This window comes from Lynx rufus, unplaced genomic scaffold, assembly GCF_022079265.1.
Source record: "Lynx rufus isolate CCGP_SWC_20201006 ecotype Redwood Valley unplaced genomic scaffold, mLynRuf1.p SCAF_22, whole genome shotgun sequence".
In the NCBI taxonomy this organism is placed as follows: domain Eukaryota; kingdom Metazoa; phylum Chordata; class Mammalia; order Carnivora; family Felidae; genus Lynx; species Lynx rufus.
Window position 1 is genome coordinate 11,383,573 of NW_025814837.1, and position 22,377 is coordinate 11,405,949.

The window sequence follows — 22,377 nt, forward strand, 5'->3', positions numbered from 1 at the left end:
TAAAAGGAATAAACAGGAGGAGGTGACTGTAGAACTGAATCAGAAGGAGGTAAATGAATTAAGTAGGTGAAAGTGTGGGTCTCCTGGAGAAATATGAGTAAAATTGAAAGCAACAGTGTGGTGTGTTTGAGAAAATACCAGGGAAGACAGAACCTATGGAAGGAGAGGAGTTGAAGGCTAATGATAGGAGTTGAGGTTGGTGGTGAAAGAGTACCCATCTCAGCATTCAAATGTTTTCTAAGTTTATCTATTTATTTTGAGAGAGAGAGAGAGAGAGGGAGAGCATGCGTGCACACATGCACATGAACAGGGAAGGGGCAAAGAGAGAGGGAGAGAGAGAGAATTTGAACAGGCTCTGTGCTGTCAGTGAGGAGCCCCATGTGGGTCTTGAACTCACAGACCAAACCATGAGATCATGACTTGAACCAAAATCAAGAGTTGGATGCTTAACCCAATGAGTCACCCAGGCACCCCAGGTACACTCAATGTGCAAATGTTTTAATGGCCTTTAAATTATACACAAAAGACATATATTAGTTTCCATTGTCTCCTAAGCATTTAGAAAGAAGAATGCTACTTCTTTTTCTGTCTATATACTCCACAGCAATTTTTCTACCCAGGAGAATTATAATGAATTATTTAAGGTCCACCTCCTTGCTAGATCTTAAGCTCAGTAAAGAAGGTGCCTGACTCAGGGTTAAAATTCTTGTACGCCATTCCTATTTGCATGCCATTCCTTCTGTATGGCCCCCATTTCCTTCTTTCTGAAATGCATTCTTCAGAATTTCTCCAAGGATTCGTGAGTGGTAAATTCTATGCATTATTGTGGGTCCACAACAATAACTTTACCTTAGCTGCATTATTTGTTAGAAGTTTAGTTGTTTGTCATATTTCACTTTTATTTTATTTTATTTTTAATTTATTTTTCAGAGAGAAAGACAGCATGAATGAGTGAAGGGCAGAGAGACAGGGAAAGAGAATCCTGAAGTGGGACTGGAACTCATGAGCCATGAGATCATGACCTGAGCTGAAGTGGTATGCTTAGCCAACCGAACCACCGAGGTGCCTCCACTTTTATTTTCTATTATGACAATAAATATTGTCATATTATGCTTTTATATTTCATAACTATTTTCTCTCAGCACCTTCAAAATACTATGTTATTGTTATCTGTCCTTTACTATCATTGCTGAAAAAAAATCTGTGGATGGATATTATTTTCCCCATAAGCAGATGTAACAACTGAGTTTCAGAAAAGTTAAATATTACAGAGCTAACAATCAAACGCTTTAAGCCGGAGTCTTTGGCTCCAGGGCACGTATATAGCCTCTCTTCTTGCAGATTCTGCTTCCTCTCCTCCTTATGTCACATGTAAAAGAAGTAAAAGGTTTAAGCCAATGAACTACTACAGTGGCTCTATCAGAGTTTTAATGAATGTTTCCAAGTAACCCTCTTCTCTTTGGCAGTAAAATAGGTAGGGTAGTAAAGTGGTTAGAGCATCGACTCTGAAATCATTTGACTGTAATTTTCTTCTTATGCCAATTCAGCACATTTTACTTTTTACAAAATAAATAAATAAATAAATCTTTGTGCCTTGGTTTCTTTATCTGCAAAGTGGGAATACATAATATCATCTACCTCACACACATATGATAATTAAATAAATTTTGATAGAAAGTATTAGCACAAAGTCTGGCACATAGGGCTCTCAAAGGTTAGAAAGCATCATGTTGAATAGAACTTAATTTTCTTTACTTTTAATTTCCTTAATTTTAATATGTTTATGCCCAGCCTTAATACAAAACTCTTTAGGGTGCCTGGGTGGTGCAACTGGTTAGGCATCCAACTCTTGATCTCAGCTCAGGTTACAATCTCGTAGTTCCTGAGTTCAAGCTCCGCTTGGGGCTCTGTGCTGATAGCGCAGAGACTGCTTGGGATTCTGTTTCTCCTTCTCTCTGCCTCTCCTCTGCTTGTGCTCACTGTCTCTCTCATTCTCTCTCAAAATAAATAAATAAACTTAAAAAATATTTTAAAACCTTTATAGGGATATATATCAGGATAACATAGAGGGACAAAAACTAGTTCCATATGTTAAATATAAAATGAAAAATATATTTTTGGCATTTATAGATGAACATGTTGCATAATAATTTATAATTTCTACATTATTTACAGAGATAAATTGAATCTAATTTGCTTATATTGCTTTTGCCTCAATAAATTCAAAGAATTAATCCCTAAGTTAAAAGCATCTAAGAAGCAATCATATGGCAAGGGATATGGGATCATGAGTATCCATATATTTTTCTCTTAAATAAATGGAAACATCAGAGATATCCACAATTCACCATGAAGGTTTGTGAAAGCAGGGCTAATTCTTCAGGTCAAAATACACGGGTTTCATGGACAATTACCTACCACATCCATCATTTTTGCTACTATCCAATACAGACGTATAAAGTATAACAAATGTCCCTTGTGTCAGGTCTTAATCACCGACTTTTAAGTTTGAAACGTATTTGCTTTGTGCTGCTTTTATTAGATGTACATCAAGAAGAATAAAGTAGAAACACACACAAAATGGAAAATCTATGGTTGCCTTGACAATTTTTGCCTTCAGAAAAGATGCTTGCCGTCAGCTTGGAAATTTTCATTTACTAATGATAGTATGTCTTAGTGGCAAATTCTAATGACTTCTGAAAATGTAAAAAGAACCGAAAGATATTTATTTTAGACAGCATGCATATTTTTAACTTTACAAAATAGACTAATACTTGAAAATTGTGTAATTATATTCACTTTCACATACTATCTATATATCAGTTCAATAAGACTTGCCAAATGGTAATAAATCAATGCTCTTGAAAATCAGATGTTTCTTTCAGGCCACCACTGAAACAGAGAAAACAAATGCAGGATTATATTGTTTTGTTTTTACTTAGTGTTTTGCCTGTCATCATACGCAAATTTAATCAGCATTATTAGTAACTGTCAACAGCATATTTTGAACATAAGGCAAATACAGCAGGTGGTTTAAAAGATGACTGAAAGCAAAAATGCAAAACAAATGATTGCTAGGAAATGCTAATCTATTTCTGCATAAATTTAAGATAAGTTAAAATGCATGCAAATCTCTCACTGGAGGTTAATACTGGAGAAAAAGGGAAATAAATTAACCAATTTTTGTTATTAGGCCATTTGTCTAAAAGCTAAAATACTAAATATTTTACTCTATACCAATTGATTTGATTCAAGAAATGTGGCTAACTTACATTTATAAAATATGAGAAAATGAAATTTAGAATTTAAATAACAGTTCTCTATACTAATGAATTTGAAAGTTGTTGCTTTGGTCTGGTCGAAACAGTATTATTTCTATAACATATTTTATTATTTGAAACATAGCGCCAATTTTAACTGAAAAGAAATTATTGAAAATATCAAGAGAAAATGAGTAATAAGATTATGTTTTATTCTGATATCATTACATCTTGAGTAACTTCAAGATTGCCTTTCTGGTTGGAGGGAGACCAAGTAAAATGCATTAGGGAAGATATTTTGCACTTGTTAAAATCATGAGGTCTGATTATACTGGGATATAGAGGACAATTTAAAAGAAAAATGACATGGTTCTCCACCCACTGTTTTCTTCTCCATAGGGTAGGGAACCACCAGGGGATACCTTCTGAGCTTTTTATAGATATCACAGAAACCATCATTTGAAACCGTGAGTCCAGATATCTATCAGGTGCTTAGATGATAGAAGCAATTTCGTCTGTAAGAAAGAATATCACTCCAGAGCACCATTTACCCACCTGCCAAACTAGATACAGGAATCTCCAAGGGGCTCTTGCTATTTTAATCTTCTGAAAAATTAAAAGGTATGATAAAACAATTGAGACCAGGGACTTAGCAATGATTAACTCTAATGTCTTTTAGTGCGGGCCGTAGCCAGAAAATGAAAATTTAGGTGAAATACGTACATTCATCAATTAAAGTTTAAATACCCATAGAATTCAGACCCAAGTATTAAGAACTCCTTGAGAGCAGAGAGTTGGTTACACAATATAGAAAGAATTTCTACATTGGCAAGAAGTTTTATGTTGAGCGTCTATTTTTGTTTTTAGGTAAAATACATATATTCATTTCAAAAGAGGTCCCAACCAAAGTTAAAAAGTTTATATTTACCAAATTATTAATTTCTTGGAAAGCAGTCTATGAAAATTATCCCCCCCCAAATACAGAGTAAGTGAAAATTAGAATTGATTTGACCCACTGGGAACGAGTGTTGATTCAAATAGACAGCATATACCTACAGTAGCCTCTGTAATATCAGTGCGAGGACAGGAGATTCATTAGAATGCATTTCTGAATGTCTTATACCCTTTCTGTCTACCTGCTCCCCTGTCCTTTGTTATAAACAGAGTCTACTGCAGACCTCTCTACTCCCACACACAGCCTCTCTCAGTCATAATTTACAGATGCTTTCTCTTGCTCTCCTCTCTCAGCCCTTCCAGGATGCACAGTTCTTAGTTCCCTGGCCAAATTCAAACTTACTTCGTGCTGTAAATCAGTACATCTGCTTTTCAGCATGTGCTTTTCCCTATCCCTTGCCCTAGTTTTCCATTACAAAATCATAGGGTTCAAAACAAGAATATAAAGATTTCCATCTTTGTTGGCAGGGGAGCACAGTCGTGAAAAAAAGGGAGATGATACAAATATTAATATTCACTGTTTTCTGTGGCTTATCATCTAATGAGAAATACAGAAAAGGCAACCCCAGGTTATAGTGCAACCTTGTATTATCATGATGAGCATGTAAGATAAACTTCACCCAAAATAAGCCAGTCAGAGAAACACAAATACCATATAATTTCACTCACATGTGGAATTTAAAAAACAAAACAAATGAACAAAGGAAAAGATACAGAGAGAGAGAGAGAGAGAGAGAGAGAGAAGCCAAAAAACAGACTCTCAACTATAGAGAACAAGCTGATGGTTACCAGAGGGGAGGTGGGTGGGAGAACGGGTGAAATAGGTAAAGGGGGTTAAGAGTGCACTGAATCATGATGAGCACTGCGTAATACATGGGACTGTTGAATCACCACATTGTACACCTGAAACTAATGTAACACTGTATGTTGACCACACTGGAATTAAAATACAATTTTAAAAAAGATAAATTTTACCAAAGAAAATAATTTAATTAGGCCATAACATGTGTTTCGCAAATATATCATTGCTCAATAAATAAACTAGGACCGTAAAAGATAGATAGGAAGGGTGCAAGAAGTAAAAGCCTGACATATGAGGAAGTGGGCTGCAGAAGGTCATCCAGGGTCAACAATGCCAGAAGTCAATACTCATCCCAATAAAGAGTTTTTTAGGTTTTGTTGTTGTTGTCGCTTCAATTTTTTTAATGTTTATTTATACTTGAAAGAGAGAGAGAGCGCAAGTGAGGGAGTGGCAGAGAGAGATGGAGACAGAATCTGAAGCAGGCTCCAGGCTCCCAGCTGTCAGCACAGAGTCTGACCATTGGCTTTAACCCATCAGGCCTGAGATCATGACCTAAGTGGAAGCTGGACGCTTAACCTACTGAGCCACCCAGGCCCTCCTGTTTGATTTTTAATCTGGACAACCACTGCCAGGATATAGAAGTTGTGTTGTGTTGTGTTGTGTTGTGTTGTGTTGTGTTTTAACTTGGGCCCAACACACTCCTGGTGGTTTTGAGTAACAGCTATTTTTTTTCTCCCCTTCAGTCATAGTACTTTTTTCCTCCCCTTCAGTGTAGTACATTTAAAGCTAATGCATCAGAAGTATACGGTAAGCATTCCATAATTTTTAGCTATTGCTATTACTACTAATAATAACTATGACAAAAATTATTTAGGTGGCTAGAAATGATCCCTATGAAAAAATTAGTTCTCAAAATCTATAATTCAGTTAAGTAAGATGAGAATTAAAAAACACTTATTGGATTTTATTTCAAGCATATCTGATAAACAGCATATTGTTGGGTCTTGCTTATTTTTCTCCAGGCTCACAATTTCTGATTTTTAATTCAAACTTGTAATCTATTTATATATACTGTAATGATGGAGATGCTTGAGCATTATTCAACCATCTTGCTATTTGTTTTCTGGTTGATCCCACTATTCTGTTTTTCCTTCTGTGTTTCTGTTTGGATTAGTTGAATATTTTATTTGTTTAAAAAAATTTTTTAGTGTTTATTTTTGAGACAGAGACAGAGCACAAGCAGGGGAGGGGCAGAGAGTGAGAGAGAGAGGGAGATACAGAATCTAAAGCAGGGTACAGGCTCTGAGCTGTCAGGACAGAGCCTGATGTGGGGCTTGAACCCATGAACTGTGAGATCATGACTTGAGCCGAAGTCAGATGCTTAACCAACTGAGCCACCCAGGCACCCCTGGATTAGTTGAATATTTTAAAACATTTCATTCTATCTTGTCTATTGGCATTTTATTTTATTTTATTTTTCAATTATATTTTATTGATTATTCTAGGGATTATCATATTCATCTTTAATTATTATAATCCACCTTGAATAATAGATCACTTTAAATAAACCTTATATCAAGTTAATTCTATGTACATCTATTTCTACCATTTGCGCTATTGTTGCCATATGTTTTATTTTTATTTATGATATTAGCCCCATGATTATCACTTTTCTGTTTTAAAATTTTTTTTAAGTTATTCAGTTTTGAGAGAGAGAGAGAGACAGAGCATGAGCAGGGGAGGGGCAGAGAGAGAGGGAGACACAGAATCCAAAGCAGGCTCCAGGCTCTGAGCGGTCAGCACAGACTCTGACGTGGGGCTCTAACGCATGAACCGCCAGATCATGACCTGAGCCAAAGTCAGACACTTAACCGACTGAGGCCCCCAAGCACCCCATCACTTTTCTGTTTTAAGCAGTCAGTTGATTTTCAAAACATTAAAAAATATAAATGAGTATTTTGTAATTATATACATTTATCTTTTCCAACAATGTTCATTCCTATTTATGGACCAAATTTTTGTATCTGGTATTGTTTTCTTCAGAGTGACCAAATCTATATCTATGTGTCCATCTTTATACTTTATAGTGAAAATTTGCTCTTGAAAAATTCTATCAGCTTTTGTTTTTTCTGAAATGTCTTTATTTCACTTGAGATATGTATTTTTGATGGATACATAATATCCCTAGAGTGTTTTTGTTTGTACTTATTGGGGTTTGTTGAGTTGTCTGGACATAAGGGCTACTTTTAAGTAAACTTGGAAAGTTTTGATATAACTGAATTATACTTAGTTTTAATGATTTTTGCTGATTTTCCTTTGAATTAACCCATCTTTTTTTCTTATACCAAGCAATACATATTTTGTTTTCAAATATTGACTAGTATTTTGTTGTGGGATGTCCATCTATTTCTTTTTTGAAGTTTCCATATCTCTCTTTTAATTCTTCTTTACTCAATATGCTTACTTCCTGTAGATTCTTTAATATTTACTATGGTTCTTCCCCCATGGTGTTTTGCTAATTCCAACATCCAAGTGGTCTGAGTATCAATGTCTATTGATCGATTTTCCTCTTGGCTGTAGGTCATAAGTTTTGTTTCTTTGTATGTCTAGGAGGTTTTTAATTATATACTGGACATTGTGAATCATATACTGTAGGGCCCTGGATTTTGTTATCTTTCTCTAAAGAGCTTTGTGTTTTGTCCTAGCAACAGATAAATTATCTTAGTGTCATCTTGAACTTGCAGATGCTTACCTATGGCCTTTGTTAAACCTTATTCCTGGGACTTAATCATTACTCCTAAGACCTGGCTTTTGATTTGGACTCACAAGTGCCTTCAACAGATGTTTCTCATTTTTTTGTCTATAATTGTATTTGACAGAGGAGTTAGTCCATGATTAGTTACTCCACCATTACTGGCAACCAAAAAGCCCATGTATTGGACTTAAGGAATTGGAAGTCATAGCTTACTTTCTAGGAACACTTTCAGGAGAATACCAGGAAGAAAGTCCTGATAGCAGTCAATTGAAAAGTAATTAGGCTTTAAGTAGAAACACTAGTATGAAAGAAACTTTCAATAATCTTGTCTGTGAATTGGTAGGAACACAATCATAAGTTGAATAAGATATGAAGTACAAGTGAAGGTCTGTTTGCTCCTCCAATAAAAATTCTCAAAAATAGTTTTTTCTTTACTGATTATAAAAGTAGAACATGTTTTTTATAAGGTGCTCAAACAAAACAATAGAACATTACCTTTTACCTCTATCACCATCTCACCAACAAAAGCATCAGTAACTTTTTAGGATCGATTTTTCCTGATATTTGTATGAATGTATTTTTATAATTATGGAATTATAATATAGAATAAGTGTCCTTAATGTGAGCTAAATAATTCCTTGGATGAATGTCTGTAAATGGGCTTTCTGAAGAGACATGTGTCCTCCAAACTGCACAGAAATTTGTGTGCAAATGTACATTTTCTGTATCAAATTCATAGTTCCATTAGTGTCTGAAAATGGCACATTATAGAAACATATTTAAATGTCGATTTAAATTGATAGAATGTTTTAACTTCTAGGAATTCATTCTAAGAAAAGTAATAGAAATGTAGCTAAGTGTATACATACCAAACTATTTATCGCAATACTGTTTAAAATGGCAGAACATCAAATAAATAAATAAAATGTCCAAAATGGTTGTTTTCTCTATAATAAATGCAATATATCACCACATTTTTACAGATATAATATAGACTATCTTTATTGGGGCGCCTGGGTGGCTCAGTTGGTTAAGCATCCAACTTCCGCTCAGGTCATGATCTCACGGTTCATGAGTTGGAGCCCACGTCAGGCTCTGTGCTGACAGCTCAGAGCCTGGAGCCTGCTTCAGATTCTGTGTCTCTCTTTCTGCCCCTCCCCTGCTCAAACTCTTTCTCTCACTCTCAAAATTAAACAACCATAAAAAAATTAAAAGAAAATACATGTAGACTATCTTTATTACTATGGGAAGATTTTTTTTTTTTACAATTCAACGTATTTTTATCTGAAAATGGCAATTGTACAATAGACTAAATTTTAAAGAGACATCAATTATATAAGTGATATATATTTACATAAACCTAAATCAGACAGGATCTTGAATTGCAGTATTTGGAGCTTTTAATATTTTCTTATTATCTGGTTTTATTTTTCCTACGGTGGATATGGAGTTTCATGACAAAATTAGAGGAGAAAACAACTATATTTTCTTGGGGGGGGGGCCTACTCATTCCACGCCAGGAGTACAATCAGTAGCATGGCGTGGCTGTAAATGTCAGTCATCTTGAAGCAGCCTAATGTAGCTTGTGAAAATAATGGAAGATTCATGACGGGAAGGCAGCAGAGGCACAGAACATTTCATTGCTGCCAAACTGGGTATTTTTCACCTAAGCAGTATATACATATGCTGGTCATGCTGCTAGTGTTTTTGTTTTGTTTTAGTTATTATTTCACCATTGCTTATTAGATTTGTCAATCTTCCCATCTCCAATTTTGTGGCCATTTCTACAGATCAAGGTCTCAAGTTTGTCACTACAGAAACTTTATTTTTAATTTTCCTGGATAATGAATTTTTACATCATTCATATTTATATATGTGGGAAGAAACCTTGGTTGAAAACCTCAGTTGTAAGATTCTTTTTTCATGCAGTCTCTATGTGAAACACTAACTTATCAGATAAAAATGACCATAAAAATACATCACTGATAAATCCAAATAACTTTTCTGATGGAAATGATGATTACAGGTTTATGCATGGATTTCTAATTTAGCAGTGACTAATAATATCTAAGTGATAAAAAGCTTTATTTGAGGAATGAAAATCAGCAATAGACATGTCACTTTTGTTCCAATTTAAGCCTCTCATATCCCACTCTGAAGAGTTTTAATTATGATGCTTAGATACTACAACTTTCATATCGTATGAATTTCCTAATAACTAAGTCTGAAGTTCCTTTTAAACTATTTTCCTATAACACAAACGATTTATTAATATACTTCCTGGAAGTTGTGGCTGAATGAATCCCTCTAGGGGAGAGACAACATTCTAGGTGTTTGTGAAGACAATCATGATTGCCCAGTAATTGACTCCAGGGACTTCTTTTGGTTGCTTGGTAATGAGACAGCTGGGCACAAGACACTTACTCCCAGGTAAAGGGATTGCCACTTCTTTTAACACTGAGGGCACTTCTTCCCTCTGTAGGACATGCCTCACAGGTTTGAGGATGATGAAAATCTCCACTTCTAAGGAGCTCCTTTAAAGGAGGCACCTAAGGTCTGAATGAATTATACCTAAGTCCAAAGCGTCTTTTGACGAGGATGCTCTTTTATTCTATAAGAAGAAATAACAACAGGGAGACAGTTACTTTCATGAATTCTATTCTGTATGTGTGTTCATCCTTACCTGGCTCCAAGTGTACCCCTCTTCAGGATGCCAGACCAGGTGACACAATCACCTGTCAATCTTTTTAATGTTAAATTCTGACATATGGCAAGTGACCTGGACTATGGTTTATTTCAGTCAGAATGGACTCTAATGTGGAAAAAAAGAGATCATACTATCAAAAAGTTGGAAGGACTAGAAGAGAGAAAAGCGGGAGTCCAAACCTATACTGAATTTAAGGCTAAACCTTAAACTAATAGCTGTGATCCTGCGGTCAGAAAGTTTCTCCCTCCGTGATTTTTCCCGGCGATACCATCACGACTTCCTCATACCTGGAAGACTGGCAACTCAATACTGGAATCGGGGAAATGGCCACCAAAATACTAGCATCTGTCACAACCTGTTTCTAGTCAGTAACACAGGCAAAGGAAGATAACCTGCTCCTTCCTTTCTCCTTTGAAATCTCATTTGAGTGAGATTCATTAGCAGAAACAACTTCACATTCCGAATCATAGCTACAAGGAAGTCTGGAAAACGTATACAGTTCCTAAACTTCTCAGCAATGAGATAAGAAGGAACATAGAAGAAGGTGGGAGTAGAAGTTCATTGTTACATATTAGAATATCTGCCTGTCTCTTAAAGTGGCTATTTTCAAAATCATGGATTTGACTGTGGTAACTTAAAATACTCAAAATAATTTAAAACAAAAATTTCCCCCACCCGCTTCAAATTTTTTTTTAATGTTTGTTTATTTTTGAGAGCGAGAGAGAGACAGAGCATGAATAGGGGAGGGGCAGAGACAAAAGGGAGACACAGAATCCGAAGCAGCCTCCAGGCTCTGAGCTGTCAGCACAGAGCCTGATGCAAGGCTCAAACTCACAAACTGAGATTGTGACCTGAGCCAAAGTCAGACACTTAACCGACTCACCCAGTCACCCCTCAAAATAATTTTTATTTATAGTTGCAATGTTTCTGTATTTAACTAAAAGATTTAGAAGGAGAGAGAAAATATCAGCATGGCCTGACAATTTTTTTTAAGTTGATTTATTTTTGGGGAGAGATAGAGTACACGTGAGAGTGAGGGAGGGGCAGAGAGACAGACATGGAGAATCCAAAGCAGGCTCTGAGCTGACAGCAGAGAGTCCCATGCTGGGCTTGAACTCAGGAACCATGAGATCATGACCTGAGCTGAAGTCAACGCTTGACCTACTGAGCCACCCACGTGCCCCAACAATTTATTATAGGAATGATTCTTGATTATTCGATTGAATCTGTACCCATTTTTGACTGCTTCAAATCATGGTTACGGAGTGCTACTAAAACAAAAATACATGCTACAGGCTTATAAGGATGTTTATTCCAATATTTTTAATAATTTTAGCAGCTAAGGAAGAGAAGAATTTCTCAAAGGACATCCAAGTCCTTAGTTTAGACACAAAATTAAAATGTGTATGTGTGGGGGCGCCTGGGTGGCGCAGTCGGTTAAGCGTCCGACTTCAGCCAGGTCACGATCTCACGGTCTGTGAGTTCGAGCCCCGCATCAGGCTCTGGGCTGATGGCTCGGAGCCTGGAGCCTGTTTCCGATTCTGTGTCTCCCTCTCTCTCTGCCCCTCCCCCGTTCATGCTCTGTCTCTCTCTGTCCCAAAAATAAATAAAAAAACGTTGAAAAAAAAAAGTTTAAAATGTGTATGTGTGAGAAAGTGTCTCATCCTAGAATTGATTTTTTGCTGTGAGATACCTGCATAAATATATATTCCCTGAGATGTGAGTGTCTACACTTGCCCAAGAAACTGACCTCCCCAACTTGTGCTGCCCCTGTCTCTCTCAAAATAAATACACAAACTTAAAAAAAAATTTAAAAAATTCCTACTATTTTGCAAAATTTCATCAGTGTTCATAACAGTAGCATTGCTCATGAATTAATTAGCAAATCTAGAATTGTTCTGTCACTATGTTGTATACCTGCAACTAATATAACATTGTATGTCAACTATACGTCAATAAAAACAAAATAAAAAAAGACTAATAAGTATTAGCAATATTCATTATAATTCCATAGATAACTATAAATCTTTGATTATTTCAGTATGTTTTCCAAAGCAGTCATTCTCAAATATTTAAATACTGAAATAAATATACTTTTAAAAAATGTTTAAAATGTTTATTTATTTTGAGAGAGAGAGAGACAGAGAGCGTGAGAGGAAGAGGAACAGAGAGAGAGAAACACAGAATTTAAGCAGGCTCCAGGTTCTGAGCTGTCAGCACAGAGCCTGACCCAGGGCTCGAACCCATGAACCGTGAAGTCATGATCTGAGCCGAAGTCCAAAGCTCAACTGACTGAGCCACCCAGGCACCCCTGAAATAAATATACTTTTAATAAAATGACTTTTATTTTATTTCTCAAAAGGATATATATATCCAAAAGGACATTATACTGCTTTTTACAATTGTTGGAGTAGGTATATAATTTTTTTACGAATTTTCCTTAATGTTAATAAATGGTTTTTACAAGACATTTTCTATGAAAAGAAAGTATTTCATTTGTTAGTGTTGAGAACAGTGATCACAGACTATTTCAGGATTAAATTATAAGAATTCCATGGTTTGATTTGTGTATTTGAAAGATCTCTCTGGCAGCATTGAAAATAGGGGATTGAAGGGTTCAAAGCAAAGAAAATACTTATGACAATATTGCAGTTGTGGATCAGAAATGATAAAAGTCTAAATGTAATCATGATGATGGGAATGGGCAAGATAGATGACTTTCAGGAAGTATTACAAATATAACATAGACTTGACTTAGAGAGCTGAGGTTGATTCCAAGTTTTTACTTGGATAACAAAGAGGACAATGAATTCATAATTCAGATAATTATTAGACAATCAGAGTAGACTTAGAAAAAGATTAAAGATCTGTTATTTTTTTTCTTTTTGAATAATTAGCTTCTGTGGAATATTCAGGTATAGACTCTCGATAAAAGATGCCATTTTGGCAATTTGTGATAAATACTTGTAGGTGTTGGTGAAATCAGTTATGGAGCAAGTGAAGAGTGAAAATGTCCAAAAACAGAGAACCAAGAATGAAATGCTGAAGGGAAATAGTATGCAGGAGGCTTCTGGAGGAAGAAAGGCCTGGAAGGGAGGCTGAGGTAACTCAGGTACAGGAAAATGGAAAGAAAACAGAGTAAAGGAAGATACAAAAGTATTTCAAAGACAAAATGATAAACATTATTAAATGCTACAAATGAGTCAAAATAAGAAACCAGGACTTTAAAATGCTCATTATTTGAAAATCAGTGATTTTTTTTACAAGGGTAAGTTAGTGAGAAAAGAAGAACTGACTACATAATTTTCAGGGCCCAGTGCAAAATAAAAATGCAAGTTCCCTTGTTTAAAGACCATTAAGAATTTTCCTAGAGCAAGGCCCTAACCCAGGTGCAAGGCCCTTCCAAACTTGCGACCATTTATGCCTATGCAGGCTGCGTGTCCGTCAAGCTGGTCCTGGGTGGAAGAATGAATAGCGTAGGCAAGAACAGATACGTGATTAAGACTTCTGTTTTAAAACTCTTCTTAAGAGAGAAATAGAGCAATATGTAAGAGACTTATGGAAGAAAGGATTTTATGTGCTAGAAGTAAATAAGTTTATATGCATAAAAATGTCAATGGACAGGAGACTTGTGACAAAGTCACAAATGAGAGGGATAACCAATAAATTAAAAATGTAGTACACGTGACACTGTCTGTATGTGGATCGCGTCTCACTTGTATCGAAAGAACTTCGGGATTATTTTTAAAAATTCAGATCCCTGTGCCTCCCCCTACCCTTCAGATAAGGAATCTCTGAAAGTGGGATTGAAAATAACCAGTTTCTTACTTTATTTGCATAAACTATTGCTTTAGGACAGTGGATTTTAACCTCGGCAGGATATTGGAATAACCCGGAGCACGTTCAAAAAGGTACTGATGTCTGTGTCACACAAGAGGTTTTTAATTAGCGTGGGGCACAACATGGGCAACATGAGAATTTTTAAAGCTCCCTGGGCATTCAAAATCACAACACAAGAGATTCTGAGGAGACTTCAATAGCTTTCTGCAGGACTCCAAACACTTCTAAATCAAGAGGGTTGGGGGAAGGAATGAGAAGGGAGATGGAAGTCATATAGGAATGGATAAATGGAAGCAATGCAAAATGCTAACCAAATGGTTTCACCTTAAAAGATCTTTTAAAGTGCATGTCAGTGGCTTTAATGTATCCATGGGTCAGGAGTAATTCTGGGGCCATTTCCTTTGGCAGGCCCATTTCCTTCCACTTTGGATGGATGGAGAAGGAAGGGTTACCTTTTTGTGAAAACCATTCAAATATAATAACATGACTGAGCTGTGAGATTCATTAAAAATCCTGAAAACTTGGGGCGCCTGGGTGGCTCAGTCGGTTGAGCGGCCGTCTTCGGCTCAGGTCATGATCTCGCGGTCCGTAAGTTCGAGCCCCGCGTCGGGCTCTGTGCTGACAGCTCAGAGCCTGGAGCCTGTTTCAGATTCTGTGTCTCCCTCTCTCTGACCCTCCCCTGTTCATGCTCTGTCTCTCCCTGTCTCAAAAATAAATAAAACGTTAAAAAAATTAAAAAAAAATCCTGAAAACTTATTTTTATGGTTTTTGATTTGACACTGAGCTTTTTTTAAATTAAAATAATCCATTAAGTAAAATCAACTAAATTCTAAATCAGTTTGACTTATGACAAACAAACGGATATCATACCTTGGAAAATGTCACAGAAATCTCACAATAATCAAACTGATAACATCCTTAATGAAATGTCATGAACATATTTGTTCATTCAATACATAATATTAAATTATTAAATAATATTAAATTATTAAAAAGATTTGTGTTAGCTATAGCAACACAGATTTGACCATTTGCTACTGTAAAATCTATATAGTCCCAAATGTTCAACAAAACGGTTACTATTCAACAGTGTGAAAAGGGAAAAATTGACTTTTTCCTCCCATTTTCTTGTAGCTATAGCTCTAACCTGAAGCCAAACATAGGGTGAAGCATGTGACTGAGAATGGGTATTTTAGCATTCAAATCATATTCTGTTTTTGGGTCTGTGTTTTGCAGGTGCTCAACAAATGAACTGAGTGACTATTTTCAACCTAATCGGTAGGTTTTGCTTTCTATAAAAGGAAGCAGATTTTTCTTGGCCTATTTGTCCATTAGTTTGTGACTCTTGATATTGACAGAAATTCCATGCAAAAATAAACTCTATTTTATTGCAAAGCTGTGGTATTTCATGATTGCTCATTATCTTTTATTTTTAAATTTATTTAAGCATTTGCTAGAGCAATCTTTATTGGAACTAGCTGGAGGATTAAGTATTTGCATTCTGTATCGTGAGCACTTAAGTCCACAAGGCTAGGCATGAGCATGGATTGGACACGCTGTGCAGTTTTCAGGAAGCCAAGTAGAAGGACAAGAGTGAAAAGGAATATATAGTGTATATGTATATGTATATGTATATGTATATGTATATGTATATGTATTTGTATATGTATATGTATATGTATAGGGTGTATAGAATATATGATCCAAGAAACTCTGCGAAATCTACAAAAAGGCAACAAAGATGACTCAGTCCCATCAGCTTGACTCTGTTCTGTTAGACCAACGATTCTGGATTTAAAAGTCCTTCCCTAAGTCTCTTATAGAATCTGTTCTGTCAAACACATGCAATCATATCACATATACATTCACATGCCCTCCTGAGAAATATTAAATAGAGACAGACAATTGGAGAGGGAAGCGAGGGTGGAAACCAACCTGTTTGTACTACTTTTCTTACTGCTGTTGCTGTCAGCTTCCTAACTGGTATCATTGGCCTGGTCATGGATAGAGACTCTAATTTATCACATGCTGTAGCTGCAAGTCAAGTAACAGATGGCATAATTTAATAAATAGGAAGAAGTCACAGTCAGGAAATATGGGATTGTTTTTCTTTTAATACATTAATTAGGTTGAACATGTAAGACTGTGCTCTTCAACCAACTGTTCATTTCTTCCAGCAAATTTCTTCATCTGCTGAGCCAAATTTACTACCCAAAAAGCCAGAATTAAGCTTATTTATAACTTGTTCATATATGAAAGAGTTTTATATAAGAATGATGATGCTAGTTTGATTTTTAAGTATGAAACACGTAACAAAACATTAATCACTGTTAATTGTGAATCCATTTTTTCCAAAAAAATCCTCAGTTTCAGCCGATGATCCCATCAGTTCCAATGGGGATTTGACTTAAGGATCAAGACAAAGTGAGATACTCCCTATATAAAATTATTCGGGAAAGAAAATGACTCCTTTAAGAATGGAGTCAGTTTTTCATCTTTGAAGGCTAAGAGACACTCTCCAGTGAACTTTCTTTAATGATCTGAGAGTAAAATCAAGCATCAGCCTCTAAAACTTAGCTGTGACTAGATAGAGTTCCTATTAGCACAGAATCTCCGTATGCTCACTGTTTTCAATATTACAGAGGCTATGCTACAGCTCAAAATTTAATCTACTTACCAAGTTCTGCTGGGTACATTGGCTGACCTTTTGAAGACAAGTAGATAGTTTTAGAGAACTGCGAACTCAAAAATTGTTAGTTGGTTTGAACACTACTCATTTTGCAGAAAGACAACTTATCTTAGTTTTTGATTAAACATATAATATAAGAAAATGAAGTTTTAGCAAATATTACATTGGCTCCTCTTTCTGGAAATGATAGAAACGAAAGGTAGACCAACTCTTCTCCTGAGATCACATAGCAAATCTCGACAGTGTTTTACAAATGCAAGATGCTAAAACAGAAAGAAATCTAGGGAAAGAGGCCTTGCCTTTGAGTTGTATTTTCCCCCATGGGGTTTTGCTAGTTCTGGAAGAATCAGCTGAGACCCTGAGAAGCAAAATGATAATTTTGAAACTTCAACAGTCAGGGAGACAAACTGCAGAATTCAGGGATCAATCATTACAAATTTACAAAAAACCCACAATTTAATACATGCAATACAGAATTAAAATTTTAGCTTTTCTTCTTTTTAAAATTTCCCAAATTTATAAGCCATAGGATGCTATATAAACATATTTTTAATAAAGTCATTCTGACAATTTTCCCTCCTACAGAAAATTGATCTGGATTTTAAAACAGTAAAGAGGCAAAAATGCCCTAGGAAAACAATACTTATTAAAATATTTTTAAGTCTGCTTTTTTTTTTACATAGGCTTATGGAGGTATTAGCAGTAAATCTTAATACTAATTTAAATTGTTTTAAAATATGTTTTGACTTCAATCATCATCCTCCAATTTGACAAATACAGATTAAAATATGTAGATACACTTAAATGGTAAAACTGAAGTATAGTCATAGTTAGGCTATTTGAAAAAATTTAGTAGAAAGAAATAGATACCTGAGTTCAAGATCAGGTGCCCCGAGAAATGTATTTATATTAAGAATAATTGAAAAATTTATCTGAGGAATTTATTAGGTTAAAAAAAACAAAATAGAACTACTGATTATTTTCTTTTGTGTATACATTCTTATTGAACAATAGAAATGCATCCTAGTAACAAAGTTTCCCTTTTGTCCACATTGCCACTATGTTTGTGAATATTTTATATGGGAAAAATTTTCACAAATGCAAAAGAATGAGTAGCTGTGATCTTAGAATATATTTACACATTCTCTTCATTAAGGTTACTGATTATTCACATATTAAACTAAACTAAGGTTGTGAATTTGGCTGTTTATGCTTATTTTTAAAGATTTGATATAATCTTTGGTATTTCACTATTGTTAAGGCCAATTAAAAAGTGAGTATGACATTCTATGGAAATGTGTCTTTCAATAGACAGAGAGAGCAGTTTAATTATAATTGTCTCTCAAATTGATGAAATCAGTGCTGAAAGAGAATCTGCTTTACGTAATTTGATTTTCAAGATATTAGTGAATTCTCCTATTAAAAATAATTTTATAGGGGTACCTGGGTGGCTCAGTCAGTTGAACGTCCTACTCTTAATTTTGGCTTTGGCCATGATCTCACTGGTTGTGAGTTTGAGCCCGGCATCAGGGCTGACATCATCACTGTATCACTGACCATCACTGACAGTGCAGAGGATGCTTGGGATTCTCTTTCTCCCTTTCTCTCTGCCCCTCCCTCCCTGTTCATGCACATGTTCACACTCTCTCTTTCTCTCTCAAAGTAAATAAAATAAACTTTAAAGATAATAATTTTATATTTTCTTATACTTTTTAGTTAACAAATGCTTTTTGCTGTTCTGTTTTCTTTTTCTATTTTACTATTTTTAATAATGTCAAAAATGTTATGTATAGGTGATTTAAAACACTATTAGTGCATGCGTACTGGTAGAATTGTATATTTTATTTTGAAAGACATTTTCAGATTTGTTTTTGATGATTTGGAGTATTTTGTTATTTTTCCTATTTGATCTTATTCTGATCTATGCAACATATCAATTTTCCACTGAATGATCACCAAAGCCAGAATGCAAGAAAACCCCTCAAGGCTGTTGGAAGCTGGGATCATCTCAAAATATCCATAGCTGTTTGCATTGCTTTCTTAACAATAACAAAATTGTGTCTTAATTTAGATTTTTAAATAAAGTTTTTCATAGTAAATGATCTGTTTAATGTTAGAAAAATGCTATATTGAATATCAATGGAAATAATTATACATGGCAAGTGTACATATATGTGCACATATTTTATTCAAAATTTGGTATCTTCAAATTCCTATGCTTATAAATGTAACACAAGTCAAGTAACTGAGTCACATTTATAAATATGTTAGTTTGGGGCGTGTATTGCTTCAGCTTAAAAATTTTGAAATTCTTTCATTGATACTTTGGAAAACATACCAATGTATAAAGGCCAAAAATCCATGATTCCACACCCTGGGAAAATCACTGAGCATTTTGATATATCTACCTTCAGAATTTTAGTGAGTATGCTAGCTCATGTTATACCTTTTTTGCTTTTTAAAAATATTTTACTTATTAATCAGCTTCTAGTGATATTAAAAATTCAATTAACAATATCTTGTAATTTTAAAAATCATGCTGTTATGTTAGATAACAGATATTTGGTGAGATAAATTTCACTTTAGTGGATATTAGTTGTGCTGAAAATTTTGTACATGTTTAGGATGTTTTCCCTCAAAATAGATTTTGAGACATGAAAATACAATGTCAACTATTGTGAATATTTTATGATTTTTAAGTTCATAGGCTGCTTTCTCAAAAGATGCAATAACTACTAGCTGTATGAATCTGTTGCTTTTGGTACTTGCCCTACTATGAAAATCCCTCCTTCCCTCCGACTCTCCTTCCCTCTCTCCCTCTCTTTCACCTGTGTTCATTCTGATTGCTAGAAAAATATCTATTACATAAACTGGAATTCCTTCTTCTACATAATAAACATTTTATATAGACTCTTTTGGGTTTTTAAAGGAGAGTGTAGTTTTCCTGGGATAGAATGGATATCCACATATGTCTTTTTTCTTTCTTTTCGTTACGGATTAGTTTGAAAAATCTATGTATAATACTATATCATTTCTGTGCCAAACATTTTTTACCATCTTAACCATTTCTAAGTGTACATTCAGTGGTATTAAACGTATTAATAATGTGCAACCATTACCCCCTCTATCTCCAGAACTCTCTTTATCTTGTAAAACTGAAACTATACCCTTGAAAAAATAACTCCTTTGTTCTTCCCTCCCCTAGACGTTGGCAGCCATTATTCTACTACTTAACTCAATGATTTTGACTACTCCAAGTACTTAATATAAGTGGCATCATTTGGTATTTTTGTGTGTGACTGTCTCATTTTACTTAGCATAATGTCTTCAAGATTCATTTTTGTTATAGCATATATAGGTATTTCTTTCCTTTTGAAGACCAAATAGTATTCAATTTTATGTATATACCACATTTTATCTATTCAGTCATCCATCAATGGATACTTAGGTTGCTTCCATGTTTTAGCTATTGTGAATAATGCTGCTATGAACGTGGGTACACAAATACATCTTCCAGATCCTGCTTTCAATTCTTTTTTTTTTTTTTTGGTATGTTCCCCCCAACAGTGTCCAATTTTCCAGTTTACCAAAACTTACTGTTTTGTGATTTTTGATAGTAGCCATCCTATGTATGGAGGTGGTATCTCACTGTAGTTTTGATTTGCATTTCCCTACTGATTAGTGATGTTGAGCATCTTTTCATTTCTTATCAGCCATTTTTTATATCTTCTTGGGAGATATAAAATAAATACATTTAATGCTATAAAAAAGCCCAAAGACAAGTCTTACTTCCTACCCCTTATTCAGAGGTTATCATTGATCTTCCAGGTTGTTTATATTTTTAATATAGATTTTTACTTCTGAATTAATTATGTGAAAGTAATTTGGAAATGAAAGAGCTCTGCATGAACATTGTTAGTCATTTTTCATCTTCTTTCAGGTAATCAGTTAAGACTTGAAGCTGCTGAAAACAAAATCTACCACAGTTGACATGTGAAAACTTTTGAATACTTTAAAGTTTGCAAAATTTTATCCATTTTACTCTGATATACATATTCAGATATTTTGAGAGACTAAGAAAAAAATTACCCGGTGTACTCACAACTGCAAAGAAAAGACACCCCCACCCCTCCCCCGCCATTCCCGAAACCAGCCAGGGAGTGCCCGGTTGTAGTCTGACCTAAAGGCGGGAACCAATCAAGTTCTGCTGAGTGGTTTGAAATAAAGGCGGGAACCAAACAAGTTCTGCTGAGTGTTCAAATTTAAATGTCAACCAATAACAGCTCTGTAACCTTAAAAAAATCCCTAACTTGTTTGTGCCTGTCTATAAAAGAAGCTGTAAGATCCTTGCTCAGGGCCTCTTAGCGTCACCGACAACGAGTGCGCATAGGACCGGGTTCGAAACTGCAATAAACGACCCTTGCCGCTTGGCTTTGACTCTGGACTCTGGTGGTTTGTTTTTGGGGGGTCTCTCGAATGGGGCATATCAATTTTATTTTATTTTATTTTATTTTATTTTATTTTATTTTATTTTATTATTTCATTTATTTATTTATTTTATTTTATTTTTTATTTTTTAAAAAAAAATTTTTTTTCCAACGTTTATTTATTTTTGGGACAGAGAGATACAGAGCATGAACGGGGGAGGGGCAGAGAGAGAGGGAGACACAGCATCGGAAACAGGCTCCAGGCTCTGAGCCATCAGCCCAGAGCCCGACGCGGGGCTCGAACTCACGGACCGCGAGATCGTGACCTGGCTGAAGTCGGACGCTTAACCGACTGCGCCACCCAGGCGCCCCTATTTATTTATTTTAGAGAGAGCCAGAGTGCAAGTGGGGGAGGGGGAGAGAGAGAGGGAGACACAGAATCTGAAGCAGGCTCCAGGCTCTGAGCTGTCAGCATAGAGCCCAACACGGGACCTAAACTCACGAACCATGAGATCATGACAGCCAAAGTTGTATGCTTAACTGACTGAGCCACCCCAGCGTCCCTATATTTTCAAATATTTTAAACTTACATTTTGAAATTATTAGCACATTTAGGTTGCATATAAAAATGTCCCTGTCCATTAAATTTACAGTTTTACCTTCTGCCCCCAAATATTTTATGGGTGCTGGTCCTAATATTTATAAACTCTTTAAGGTAAAGTACCCACATCCACACACCCACATGTATTTTAAGACATATTTAATCTAAAACAGTAACCAGCTTGAATTTAAACATCACTGAACATACTTTCTTTTTGGAATAATATTTTCTGTTAACTGAAAATGTGAATATTTAAACTCCCTGTAATATTTCACTGAGGGTCGTTTTCTTATTTCTTCTTGACAATTCCCATATCTTACATGCACCCGTATCAGAATAAGG